Genomic DNA, 15123 nt, shown 5'->3' with positions numbered 1-15123 from the left:
TCTCGCTGCTGCTGTGGAGCCACTGCAAACACACTCGGATTGCAGTCCTGCAACCAATGTGGTACCGGTATTCCTCTACGGAAGTTCTAAAAAGACAGGCACATTTGAGGACGGGACGTGAACTAAATGTTGGGTTTGCTCACGAGACCAGAGCGACGTCACCTGAGCCAGACAAATAATCCGTGTCAGCATATTTATAAGGATGGAATAATTGTGCGGAAAGGTAGCTACTGGCATAAAATCGATGTTTTTCCAGCAGATTTCCAAGGATCCAACAGCTTCATGCGGTTCTGCGGGGTTAGCAAGATTCAGAGAAGTTGTGTCAGAGGGACTTTGCTTGAAAACAATAATAAATCTAAAAGTCATGAATGTCAGGCTCGTCTGCCTGATGTTTGCCGTCTTCCTTGAGCAGAATTCCCGGATTTGCAAGCGTTTTTGAAGCCAACCTTATATAACTCACGGTGCTTTAACGAGCGCTTCACGGCATAATTGTGTTCAAAATAGGGAACTTCAGATGGTCCATAATTCATGACTGTCGGCTCTGCTCATGCAGTTCTAAGTAAGGAGACGGCAGATGACAACGTCCTCGTCTTGTGGCTTCCAGGCTCACCGCGTGATTCAGAGGGTTCGCTCTCCCTCCGTCTGTCTCATGGTCCTTTATTTAGCCCCTTGGCCTTCGCTGTGCCTGCTACCCAGACGCAGAGGGGCTCTCTGACGCAGCGAGATGCAAGTGCGTGTCAGGGGTGTTCGGATCAAGCTCATCGGGAGTCAGAACCACTGATCGTTACTTTTAAAAGATCTTCACAAAGGGAGCTGAGGAGAGCTTCTTTGGATCAGCGTGAACGAGAAGCCTCTTTTCAAAACCTCCGTTCTTCTCGTTATCCGGCGGATCGAAGCTGCCGCTGCGCAAAAGTCGATCCCGGAGGAAGCCCAGTTCTGACCTGCGGGAGTGTTAATGGCCGCCAGAGGATGAGTGGTTTAATCACTAACTAGGTACACGGTGCATTTCGCTTAATGGCTGCGGCGAGCCTTTCTCGAAAACCCGATTCCGCTAATTGGAATTCTCTCCGTCCCTACTGGGAAAGTCCCCGTGGTCGGTGCCTGTGTTGTCCAGGTGGCCGCAGGGAAGCAGCCGGTTGTTGTCGAGGCTGAATGGACGCCACGGCGTTGAGACCAGAGCCCTCGTGGAGCTGGAAGACGCGACAGAGGTGACGACTCTACCTGGTGAGGACAGGTTGTTAGTTGTGCCGTCACCACTGTCCCCCGCTGTCCTGTCCACAATAAGCTAACGGAAGGGAGGAAATAGAATCTTTAGATACACAGATACATACACTGCACTACCTATTCTCACCTGTGGGGGGCGTTTTTAAAAAACGCTGTTCACACTCCACAATTTTACCCCCCTCGTGAGGTCGTAGACTGTTTTTTTTCCTCTCCTGCCCAAAATCAGGGGGAGGAAAACTGGATATCCAGCCTGGTCGTAACAGCCAATGACAGCCAACACGGGCGTTGAGTGACCAGAGCAGCGTCAACAACAACAGAAACAACAACAACAAGAACACATTCTTTGCTTTCTTTTTGTTTTTTTTTAAACACATAGTAACACACACGTGACCCAGAGGGCTCTTTCCTGCTGTTAGCAGCAGCATTTCCTGCGACGCGGAGCCCGCCGAGCTCATGTGAGCGTGTTAGGATTGTGGGGAGACAAAAAGAACACCTCTTTATCTCTCAACACATTAACAAACCCCCTTCAACTCGGTCAAAAAGGGAGCGGCGGCCTCCGTGCTGCGTCCCTGCGAGCTCCTGGGCACCACGACGCGGGCGTCGTTCATCTCGCATTAGCCCGTCTCCGTGGGGGAGTGATGCTGACAGGTGAGCTGTCAGGAGCAGCGTAGTGAACCAGGCTGTGGGGTATCCACGCTCATGACGCTCACACTGGCTTGTGCGAGGCTGTCAGTTATCTCCGGTCTCAATCGACGCCCCCGCGTCCGCTCTCGTAGCGCGCTGCCACGCTGCGCGACAGCAGAGAAATGCAGCCGTGTCTAATCCCACTTGATGGGTTGGTTTTTTCCCCTCCGAGCGCTGCAGTTACGACCTCGTTCACACGTCCATATGGTGCTCGGATGCACCTTTGCACTTCCTGGCTGACAGATCCTGTCAAGGTCACCAGGGAAGTCAGGGTTCCCTCCCACAATCCCAGTGCACACGTGTGGGTGCCCTGGATGGATGGATGGATGGATGGATGGATGATGGATGGATGGATGGATGGATGGATGGGTGGATGGGTGGAGGGATGGATGGATGGATGGATGGTGGGTGGGTGGGTGGAGGGATGGATGGATGGATGATGGAGGGATGGATGGATGGAGGGATGGAGGGGTGGATGGAGGGAGGGATTGATGAGAGATGGATGGATGGATGGATGGTGGATGGATGGATGGGTGGGTGGGTGGGTGGATGGATGGAGGGTGGGTGGGTGGGTGGGTGGATGGATGGATGGATGGAGGGATGGATGGATGGATGGATGGATGGAGGGATGGATGGGTGGATGGATGGATGGGTGGGTGGATGGATGATGGATGGATGATGGAGGGATGGATGGATGGATGATGGATGATGGATGGATGATGGATGGAGGGATGGATTGGATTGGATTTTGTAACAATTCTGGATTCTTCCTCACCAATGACGCCACCTTTTCCACCTCCTCCCACAGCGTCTCGGCCACAGGTGACTCCCGAGATGATGTGTGTTAAACATCTAGTCCTGAAACTGGGTCACGGCAGTTGGTCAGTTTTGGAAACTCTGTCCTAATTTCCAGGAGAACCACTCCAGTTACCTCCTGGTTAGTCACCCTGTCAACATCCCAATATGGGAACTCAGAGGAAAAGATGTCTCGGTCGCCGGAGCGTCGTGGCCGTCCTCTGGTTTTATAACCCATTTATGTCGCAGAGACTGACGACTAATTCAGATCATCCGGAGCAATCGGAATGGAAGAAATCTGTGACACATCTGCTCAATGTGTGTTTGGGCTGAATTCAAAGTCACTATGATCCGAGTGTTGACGATGAGAAGAGATGCTCATTTTAAATAAAAGTGTGTTAAAACAATAAAGGTGCAGCTGGACAGGACAGCAGAGAGAAGAGCTTTATTCCCTTTCCTGTTTTTCCCGTGAAGGACACGTGTTTCTATTTATATCCGGGGGTCATTTAATCGGACTGGGCGCTGTTAGTGCGCATTGAATCATCTGGTCTGGAAAGATTAATGAGCAAATAGGGTCATTTCATCTAAAAATCAGCCCAAGTTGGGGGTTTTTGGGGGTTTTTTTTAACCTTATTTCATATTTTTGGCTCATTTTGGAATCGAACGTGGCCCATCCTGCTCTCACACACATCCTCTGGAAGTGCAGTCATTAATCTGGGTGAATTTACTGAATCCAAAACTAAAAAGTTTCAGTTCAGGTTATGTTGGGACGGCGTCACACTCCCGCTCGGCTCCTTCTGCAGCCATCCCATCGTCAGGTGGTTGCCCAGAGCCGTGGACAAAGGTTAAGCTGCCTGGAGAAAAGTCAATTTTGTGGGGTGGATTTCTTGTTTCGTTTGATTTAAATTGGAGCCATATAAGGTGAGAGCGGACACGGGGCCCCCGCAGGCCTAATAAACGGATATATTTTTAATTAAAGCATTAGAAACATGCTGTTTCACATCGCCCTGACTCTACTTGCAAATGAGATATTCTTTAGCTCAGCTGAATTATTTTAAACAGCTAAATTAAACGCTAACGGGCTGTTTTCTGTTACCTGACAGGAGTAATTCAACGTAGCTAAGATAGATGTTCATTAGAATAAGCTCAATCGATCAGGAAATCTTATGTGTGTTAAATAAAGGAGACGATTTATAATGAAAATCCCAAGCGGCCATTTGAACATGTTCAACACCCCAGAGTCTCCTGGTTCCTAAATCAATACTCCAGCTTTGATCCTGTGAATAAATCCCTGTTCTTGTCTGTTTTAAATGATAAGCCTATCTCTGGTACCACAGCTGGGCCCGTGAGCTCCATATAAAATGGCCTTCCTGCTCATTAGAAGCACCAGCTCGGATGCTGCGCTGTTGCTGTGGACAGAATATTGATCGCTTCCCTTCTCCGACACCCTTCTGCTTATCTTACCAACATTTTTCGCCCCGACACGCTCATGGCGACTCTCCGTCAGTGTGTGTTCAGCATGAAGCCCCCCCACCCGTCGCCGGGGAGGATAATGGGTAATGAGCCCCTCAGCGTTTCCATGGCGTTCCTCGAGGGTTTCCTCTTCATCTGATGTTTATAGATATATTTATAGTATCTTAGGAACATTTGAGACCGCTAACAGGGAACAAGACGATGCCAGTTAATGGAAATGTGCGGATACCCAGATGGTCATCAGTTCTCCTCATATCCAGTGGAGACAGAATATCTGGAGGACGTGGTCCTGGAGGCAGCTTCGTTGGTGTTCGTATGACCACCCTGCTGTGGAATGGCCTCCTGGACCTCGGGAGGTTCTCCTGAGTGCAGCCCACTAACAGAGCTGGACGCTCAGAGGTGCACAGGACGCACACTTTCTCATGAACTCACACCTACGCAGAGGGAATGTTTACCAGACACCATGAAAGCACGACAACAAACAACACCCACACACTTTTACTGTAGTGGCATCACACCAAAGGCGCTCGGTCGCCGTTACTATCGGTTATATCAGCATTTTCCCAATATATTCCAACATATTTCAATATTGTGCAGTGTGTGAATCACCCCACAACACAGCATTTAGATCATCACTGCAATTAGAGGGAACTGAGACTCGCTGAAAGACTCCCCCCCCCCTTCTGTCCTGGCTGGGCGCCCAAATTCCACGGGGAGAATGAATCATCCTCCTGACGGAAACAGAAAATAAAGTTTGATGCAAGTTTGCGCCACAAATGTGCCTTCTGGGACGCGGAACATCATTTCCGAGCGGCCCGTAAATTGGTTCTGTCATCTTTTCGGGATGAGCCCTTTGAAGGATAAACCTCCTCTATTCAAGAGCCGCCAAAATGTGTGATTCTCTTGCGCGAGAAAGTGGGACGGTTGGGTTATTTTCATTCCCAACATTTGAAAATGGAGCCTCAAATCTTATCAAATGGAAAAGAGCTGCTGTTGAGGCTTGGCAGCTATATTGGTAAGTTTGTGTAATTCTAATAAAATGTTAAAAGGTCTGTGTGTGTGTGTGTGTGTGTGTGTGTGTGATGTAATTGTCTTTTCTCCAATGGGTGCATATTTGGGCCTGATTGCTGCCTCCGTGTCAGGTGTACGGCTGAGGCTGGGCCTCCCCAAAACCCCTTTGTGGTTCAGATCCATCACTGGTGGTGGATGAGAGTCTTATAGATTAAAGAGAAACACAAAGAATGAGCTCTGATTGCCTCGGATCCTCCTCTTTCTACCTTCCCGGGAGATAAATGGGACAGTAATAGCAAGGAGGAAAAGACAGGGGCAACTTTGGGCTCATGCTAATCAGAGTTCCATTTATGGAGGCGCTGCGTTGCGTAACATATGATGTAGACGAGGCCGTATTGATCCACACGATTCGCTGGAGGGGGATTTATTACCTGCACTGATATCTTTCAGTCTGCTTCCCCCTACTTAGCATGACAAGAAGGGGACTAATTTCTTTCATCTTTTAGGGATGGAGGGTCTCAGAAAGATCCAGTGGATCACATACTGGTCACGAGCCACACCAGAATGGCTCTCTGATGTGCACATTTGACAGGAAATGCCAAGAGGTAGAGGCCACGCAGTCGATACCGGACGGGATGAAATATGGCGGAGGGAGCAGTAATGGGGTAGCGCGCACCGGTGTGGCCGCGTCGATATTGATGGGCTGAGTTGTGCACGTCTGTTTCACATTTAAAAGGGCCTGATTGGAACATAAATCCAACTTCTACATGTGGGACCTCCGGTCTCCCCTCACACACACACACACACACAATCACACACACACTGCACAGCAACCACCAGTAGACTTTGCAATCGTGCGTAACTGAGGCTGTCGTGCATTCGTAGGTGGCTTCACACACCTGCCACGACACGGATTTGGGGCGTGAAGCTTCAGAACCGCCTCCTTTAACCGAGCCAGGCTTGATTGCGCAACACAGACAACGCGGTGCACCTGTTTCCAGACAAGAGGGTGTTGAGTGAATCAGTGCAGGCAAATCTGGGAATGGCGTCCCACGTGAGACGATGCCAAAATGGAAGCGAGCTTGTGTTTCACCTGTGCTCAGGAACCCAGCGCAGCCAATGAATCCTATTTTCTGGGTAAAACAGTTTAGAATTAAATGAAGGTGGGTTTGAAAGGCAGCAGATTAGAACCGTGCACACACACACACACACACACACACACACACACACACACACACACACACACACACACACACGTACATTGTGTTCTGGCAGTAAAACCTCATTATTTATTCCATCTTTGTACAGGAGACTCTCATGTGTTGTCACAAATATGTGATGGCCCCGGGCCCTGAACGACTTAGATGCCATATGCCATTTAATTGGTTCCCATATTATGAAATAAAGGGAATGTTGGATGACCAATAAGCAAATGAGGGTGTGTTTACAGAATTTTCTGGACTAGACGGCCTACAATCAGGGAATCAGTTGTAATTTATTGGTTTTATTATGATTATTGTTGGTTTGCACATCAGTCCTGCAGAGATTTGTTCGTTTTATTCTGGCTTAATTGATTTATCAGGACTTGACACAGGTTTGTGCCATTAAATACAGACAATACCCCGACACATAACCAAATGACTGTATTCATGATGGAGATATTTGAATAATTCATCCCTTCGGGGTCATTGTTAAATGTTCCGAAGCCAAAATTGGATTCATTTATCAAACGTGGGAGCGTTTGAGTCCTCGGTGATGATCTGCCACTGATAGTCAGGACACAGAGGAGTGATGAGGCGTTTAATGACACATCCTGCCCAGAATGGGCGGAATACGTGCATGAAATGTGGAAACGAGGCCTGCGACCATCACCGGACCTGCGCTTTCCATTCGCTGCAACCTCAGGAAACAGGTGAGAGTCACTTCTCGTCAATCTCTGTTTAGCCGGCCCAATCTGGCGTTATCACCTCTTTCCATTCCTCCATCCGTTTTCCCTCAGCCTCATCCGTCCACTGTCTCTTGCTGTTTGTTGGTCTTATCTTGTCTTGTGTGACCAGCCCCCCCCCACCGAATGATATAACCCTCTGCAGCTGCTCACCTGACCAGTGACCATCAGGCTGTCAGGGTGATAATGTAAACGTCTCTGACTGGAGATAAAACAACCCAGTGGGAAAACTCAAACACACGCACACACACACACACACACACACACACGCACACACACACTCCTGTGGACACGAATACAGAGAAACACTTCAATGGAGCACTCGTCACCATGGGAACGTGATCCAAGGCTCCTTCGTCCTCTCGCTAATAGTGAACACCTCCCGCTGTGTACTTTGTCCGTGTGAGGTGGACACAGGGAAGCCTACTCACGCTGACAGGTTATGCAACACGAGGCAGGAATAAGGCCATTGGTACTCTTGTTGTGATTGACCGTAACTTCCTGCGCAATAATTATTTGCAATTCTAGTATTCAAAAGAATAATAACATATGAGGTGTGCTGCACTACCTGACTACTAGAAGAATGAGAATTAAGATTGTTTTTTCTTTTCTAAGTTCACTCGGGGACACGCACACCCACGCGAGCGCGCACACGGACCTTCAAGTGTGCAAAGAGTTCCGGTAAGATTGAAATTATACTCCCCCTATCGGCAAGAAGTGTCTACTGCAGGCACCGCGGAAAAGCATTAATTAAGGTTTAACTGGTATAAAACGACACATGGAGACAACAAAAGCAATCCCTGATAAAAGACGTACCTGTTAACACATTAGAGCCAGATTAACTACCCAAAAAGATGCGTGTGTTATAAACTACAGCTTAAAAACAGCTTTGTATGACTTCTGCCGATGGCGGTTGGATTTAATTATTTAGTTACGCAATCATAAAATCCACAAAAAAAACACTGAATTTTAATCATTTTTATTTTCCTTGGTCATTCCATAGGGGAAAAATCATGACAGTTATGATTTAAGTTTTCATTATGTGTGATGCACACAATACAATACAATTGCATACAATAATATTTGCACAAGCAGCTACGCAGTCAAGGGCAACGCCTGACTGCTGCATTACAAATGTCCAGCAGGGGGCAGCACACACCCACGAATGACTGACGTCACTCGCCTCATCGGTTGCTTTCTGTTTGTTTCAAAAATCACCATCAAGTAAGTTGGAGCCTTAGAAATGAATAAGTTCGTAGCTTATGTTTTTTTTTTGTTTTTTTTTTTACTTTAAATCTGATGTTTTACGTCTTTTTTTAACTTTTCACAGCCTACCTTATTGCTCAGAAAGGTTCCGATTGACCGGATTGCTTTGAGCGCGGTGTATTATTATTGCTTCAGTATCGCAAGTAATACAGAAATACACCATAATGTCCTTGTTGCCTTGAGTGATCCACCTCCATTCTCGCCAGGTGGTGTTGTCGGTATTTGAAGTGGTATTTTCCGTATTCTGGGCTGGAAGCACTTGTTTGGGTCTAAGGGGGAATAAAGGGACAAAGAATTAGTCTCCACATGCGTTATTCTTTCATGACAGAGTAACTATGCAGGCTGACCTTTGAACTGCACTGTTGTCTCTATATGTGCGGTTCCTTTGTTGGATCGCAGTTTGCACATGTATGTTGAATTCCAACCGTCCAGCAGTTTCACGTTGGGAAATCTCAGAGACAAATGTCCATGGGTGTACGAGCAGTGGAAGGGTCTCGGACTGTGTTTGTGATGTCTGGACAGGTTCCCCTCCGTGTCCACGTTACACAGCGAGCTGCTGTTCAGGGACCACCCCATGTGTTTGACGGACAGGTCATTTTTCAGTGGATGTACTTCACAGTTTAAGTTGACTTCTGTCCCACACTCTGCGTACACAACCGTGGGAGATGGACGCAGCTCCACCGCACCTGGACACCAGGGAAACCAAAAAGAAATGCTCATTTTATGCTGATTTAAATCATGCAAGATGCTTTCACTGACCTTCTGAGCCTGGTTTGAGCAGAATAATAAGGTAGAGAGCTAAAGGCCACGCCGTCCTCCCCATTGTTGCCTCGGTCGCTTGAAATGAAACACGAGGAAAAATGAAAGTAACGCACAAGCAGGCAGGTAGGATCCTGTTCCGCCTCTCAGCGTGCGACCTGTATAACCCCGTTATTAAACCCTGTCTGAATGAACCTGACCTTCAGAGTGGTGCTTCTTCTCTGCACTTCCCCAAAATGTGGTTTTTAGATGTGTCTGTGTGTGTGTGTGTGTGTGTGTGTGTGTGTGTGTGTGTGTGCCGGCGCGACTGTATTTTATTCCTCAGAATGCTCTGTTAATTATTACAGAGCTATAATAAGATCTACCTGGAAGGCCACAGGCTTATCTGTTGGGCGTGCTGAAACCTGATGTACAAGGGTGTGTGTGTGTGTGGTGTGTGTGTGTGTTTGACAGAGGGAGAGAGGAAGAGAAAGAGAAATAGACAGTTTGTGCACATAAAGCTTGGACAAGTGCAAGCCTGTATGAGTGCATGTGACGTCCTCCCAACACTGACATGGGATCATTATTATTTTTGACCAGTAGACGATCGTAATCACTCATTATGTAGAAACCTCCTCAAAAAACTGGAAGAAAATAGATCCAACAGGAGACACACACAAAACATGAAGTAAAGGACAGAGTCAAGAAATGAGGAAGCGGGGGAGAGAGTTACACAGGTGGAATGCAAGTGTGTGACCGGTCAGGCAGAGCCAGTTAAGGACGTGGGGAGAGAGCAACACACTCCTCCTCCTTCCCTGTAAAGAGCACTAACTAGGGTGAGTTGTCTGAATGGCCAGCGAGGATCACTGTACCCTATTTAGTGCACTCAATGCACTAAATAGATGCACTCAATCCCATAATGCACTGTTCAAAGTGTATCCTCCTTTGCTGTCTTCCTCCTGGATCCACAAGCCTAGACGCTGATCTGATATCCATGGCAACCATTTAAATTGACTTTACTTGGCATTATAGCCTCACGGCGCCGGCGTTCCCTCGTCCACTTCCTCCTAACCCAGCTCCACCCCCCTGCCCACCTTCTCAGTGCCATTTACTGCTGATTGCAGCCCTCGGCAACTTGTAGTGATTAGTACAGCCATTAGTGGTGACTGGTGACATCAAGGAAATGTCAGGGTGCGATCGATGCCTCCTGCAGGACTCGTAAAAAGGATCCGGAACGCCAGAGGAGAGGTTGTAAACGTTTGGACTTTGCCAAGCAAATAAATCCAGCCGTGTTGGGAGAGCTGCCTCACAGACGCGCCTCGGAGGGTTTGCTGGCTCTGCTTGGTTCTTCACTGGAAGGAACCAAACTTTCCTCATTTAAATAAAAGTCTGGCTCTCGAGAATTTGACGTATTTTTTTCTTTTTCTCAAAATGAGGCGCGTGATTGCATAAAGTGCTGAGCTGTCGTGATTGGTAATAAGGATGCAAGCGCAGGTGCGTCGTCTCCCGCTCGCTGTCACACTTCCACTAAAATCCCCATGTATCACGTTTATGACCTCCTGGAATCTTTACTGCTTTCATTAACACCGTCCAACTCCTGCCTGCACCAACCACTGCTGCGTCACGCACTCAACGCCTTTGTACTTGGGATTAGTTGGAGAGAAGAGTCCGTAAAGAGGTGTTTTAGAGGAGAGCCAGGCTGTCCATGTGCATTTTAGGCCCACCTCATCGTCCTGTCCAGTGGAAGAATGACAGGGAATATTAAGGAGGAAGATTCTGTTCATAGTTTTTACCAGAGCAGGTGGATCACAGATTATAGAAGCAAATAGGAAACGTCCTCCATTTGCAGGATCAGTAAAGTTGATCTAGCTGGCGGCGGACAGGGTGGCCGCCTCCCTTCTCCCGTAGAGCCATGCGGATTAGCCGCTTCTGTGTGGCTGCACGTTGGGGTTGCTGATGTGTGATTATGGGATTACTGAGGCTAGTTGGGCTCAGATCTAAGGTGGCATTTAAAAGGTTTTGCAGGTTAGAAAGAACAAAACAAGCCTTTGTGATTGGCGGTGCATCCTTTAAAATGCACGACCTTTTGACCTGAGCGGTGGCCCCGATCCTCTCCCCCCTCCCTGCTTCTACCCATAATCCTCTTTGTCTTACTCTCTGACGGCCCATCAGCTATTTTGTGTGCACATCTTCCAAGTGTTTGTCATTCCTCTGCGTCTTTCCTTCCTCTTCCCCCACGTTTACATTTATTTAAAGCTTCTCTCACCTTTGAATTGTTTTTTTGCGGCGTGTTTTTGTCTTTCCTTGAAGAATATGAAGGTGAAATGGTGCAAAAACGCTCGCTCTGTCAGCCTTCGCTGGAACTTCTGCAGGTATTTGATGCACATTATGATGGAGCAGAGTTTTATAAACAGAGTTTTAATTGATTGCAGAGGTCATCTTTCCCCCTCTGGGATACTAGAGCTTCTGTCAGTTCCCAGGTGACCATCTGTTTGAATGGATAATCTGATGAACGGTGAATGGTTGTTCGGGCGGCTGAGGCTGCCCTCATTCCCCATGGTGCTCATAGACGGATCATATTACCCTCCTAGCTGCTCCCGTGTACTTGTCTGGTGGGATTTTGTGCAGGCGAGAGTGACAGATTCTAGTTGGGCAGCTGACAGAAGGTGAAACAGATTAATGCTTTTGCATCACAGGTGACGTAAGAGCAGCTTCCCCACAGTTATTTGTTGAAAAGCAGTCAAATATGATTTATTTCTGAAGGAGTGGATTAAACAGACAGAAAACCGTGTGTCTGCTCCATATTGAGCACCTAAATATTCATTCTACTAACAAAGTGAGGATGTTTTTGCAACGTGGAACCACATTGGCTGTTGCCTTAAGACATGGTTTTAATGCCGGGTTTAAGCTTGGGTTAAAGTTAGTGGATTAGTTGGGATGGTAAGGGTTAGACTAGAGAGCTTGGTAATGCATTACGACCCCACAAAGATAGCAACACGAGGGTGTGTGTGTGTGTAGCGTTTGTAAAGGAGCGCATAAAACAGCCCAGCTCCTGTAAATACAGTATTTCTCCTGAGCTTTGTTGACACGGGAGGTTGCTATGTTCACCAGAAGGAACCTGGTGGCCAAAGCCCACGTGAAAACTGTCACTGTCATCCAGCTGCCCTGCGCAAGGATTCAGTCTTTGATCCACGAACAAAACATTAAAAAGAAGCTTTGACTTTGCGATTTGGGACCGTCTCGCCTGTTAAAGGACTGCGGGGCAGATCATTAGCCCCCCCTGATGTCCTTTGAAAGGCGCTGTCCTTCACACATGACACCAGAGCGAGCGCATAAAATAAGCTGTTTGAGTGTCAATGGAACTGGCCTCTATTGATGCCCTCCGCCTGCGCGACCACGAGGCAGAGAGGCGGGCGGCATCCATTATCCTCCTGTTATAGGTCGATACTGCAGACAGCATCAAGACAAACTTTAAATACTTTGCCGGCGTGATTCGATATGAACGGCCTGGAGGAAGAGGAGAGTTCAGAGAATGAAGGACTCCCGCTGATGAATCAGAAGCTCGCTGGGGGTAACGAGCCATGTTGTGCTTTGTCTCCTTTCTGCCAAGATGATTTTTAAAAAATGTCAGCGTGAAACGAGTGAAACAGAAGAACTGCTGTCCGGGTCGGTTCTTCGCCCACCGGTGTCCTGGTGTTTGCTCTTTGAAGGCGAAGATAACTCCTACTCTTCATTTAGCCCCACCGGGGCCGGAAACTGCCACGACGCCGCGAGCACCCGCTGCGGGGGTTTGGGATCTCCCGGCGTGAGAGGTTAATGTGATGCGATTGCCCGTCTCCACCACCGTGTGCACGTTGGATTTGGATCAGTCAGCCCCGTAGCTTCAGCGTTAAAGGATGAAGCCGGGATTAGCTGTGGTTGCCATAGCGACGCCGCCATGCCCCGGGTGGTATTTTATGTTGGAACTGTCATCTCCACCCTCCTGGAGGTCACGTTTACTTACACCTTCACCTCAAAGTGCAGGAAAGACAACCCTGCACACGCCTCAGACGCGCGTGCCAGCAGGGGGCAGTATAAGCAAGGTGAGGGGCCTGATATCGCCAAGGGCTTTTAATGTGGTCTGAGTGAATCATTTGCTGCTGGCATTAATAAGGGCATTAATCTTGTCTCTGGCTTGTGATGTCAGTGTGAGGTTCTGGATCATTATGAGGCAAAAAATTAGCCTCCAAGGGCCCTGCAAATACGTGTGTACGCTTCATTAATGGCCTCCCTTCTCTGAGTTTCAGTCCGCTTTAGGCTTTGCTTGGTTTCACTCTTCGGGGAGCCCGAAGCAGTTTTTCTCTCTGGTTTTCTCTCTAAAAATAGCTGATTAATGCTGATGATGTGCACATATTACGCAGATAGTGTATAATATACGGGGAGAAGGAGGTCGATTGCCGTCAAGATTAAACCGGCCAAAGTTTGGAGACAACAAAACTTTAAATTGGACCTTTAAAAGCTGTGAAAGTGCGCCCTGTGTTGAGGCATAGCTGTATTACTTTGGTGTCAAGGGAGCAGCTTCGTGGCGGTTTGGGCCTAAACTAAGTCATCAGAAATGTCATTTTAATCCAGACCTTCACATGGCTGCAGGGCCTGATACGGGCTTTTTCCTAGTAAAGTTACAGAAATAGTTTATCAGCAGTTGTGGTCAGATTGTTGGCCTGAAGCTAAGCCCATTTATAAAGATGACAGTTTCATTTACAGTTCAGCTGAGGAACACTTCAACTGCCATTTGGATGTTTGTCCTGAAAATCGTCCTGAATCGTCTTGCTTTTTTCTAGATGCAATAAACAGAAGAATTAACAAACGTGTAAAAGGGATGAACTAATCTCACATACATATGGTGAGTATGGAACAATTATGAAGCTACTCCCATTAAATACTGTAAAAGCGGCTTGAATTGCTTAATATTAGCTTCATTTTTCCTTCTCCAATGCGGCGAATGTTGTAAAAATACATCTTATAATATATCATTGACCCTTGACCATGAATAAGTTATTATTCATGTAAAATTAAGACATTTTCCTAATCATAAAAGCGAGCGGTGCCGGACTCCGCTCTGTTGGCGCTGGGCGACTCCTCCATCGCCACGTTTAAAAGGCCTCGAAACAAACGATTGGGCGAAAGCAAAAAAAAACCGCCGCCGTCATAATCCTCCACTCAGGACGCGTTGCCTTCAGGTAAGGCTCTAATTACTCCCACAAATCTTTTCTAATCCGTCTGTGCGGATGGTGTTATATTAAATTCTGCTCCACGGGTGGGGGAAGGAGACAAAATCGATGAGAGGGGCGCGAAAGGGCGCAATGGTCCCGTGGTCACGACCGTCCCACCACAGAATCCTGTCTGTTGTCATGAGTGGCTCTATTGTTGACTTGATGGGTAAAGAACATAAACATGCTTCTATGTTTAAGTTCCATCCATCCATCATCCATCCATCCATCCATCCATCCATCCATCCATCCATCCATCATCCATCCATCCATCCATCATCCATCCATCCATCCATCCATCCATCCATCCATCCATCCATCCATCCATCCTCCATCCATCCATCATCCATCCATCTATCCATCCATCCATCCATCCATTTATCCATCCATCCAACCCCATCCATCCATCCATCCATCCAACCATCCATCCATGCCATCCATCCCTCCAATCCATCCATCCATCCATCCATCCATCCACCATCCATCATCCATCCATTTATCCATCCAACCATCCATCCATGCATCCATCCATCCATCCATCCATGCATGCATCCATCCATCCATCCATCCATCCATCCATCCATCCATCCATCCATCCATCCATCCACCCACCCACCCCCCCCCCCCCATCCATCCATCCATCCATCCATTGTTCCATTTATCCATCCATCCATCTATTGATCCATTGATCCATTGATCCATTTATCCATCCATCCATCCATCCATCCATCCATCCAT

The sequence above is a fragment of the Takifugu flavidus genome, chromosome 6 (assembly GCF_003711565.1).
Source record: "Takifugu flavidus isolate HTHZ2018 chromosome 6, ASM371156v2, whole genome shotgun sequence".
Lineage (NCBI taxonomy): Eukaryota > Metazoa > Chordata > Actinopteri > Tetraodontiformes > Tetraodontidae > Takifugu > Takifugu flavidus.
This window is presented reverse-complemented; position numbering follows the sequence as displayed.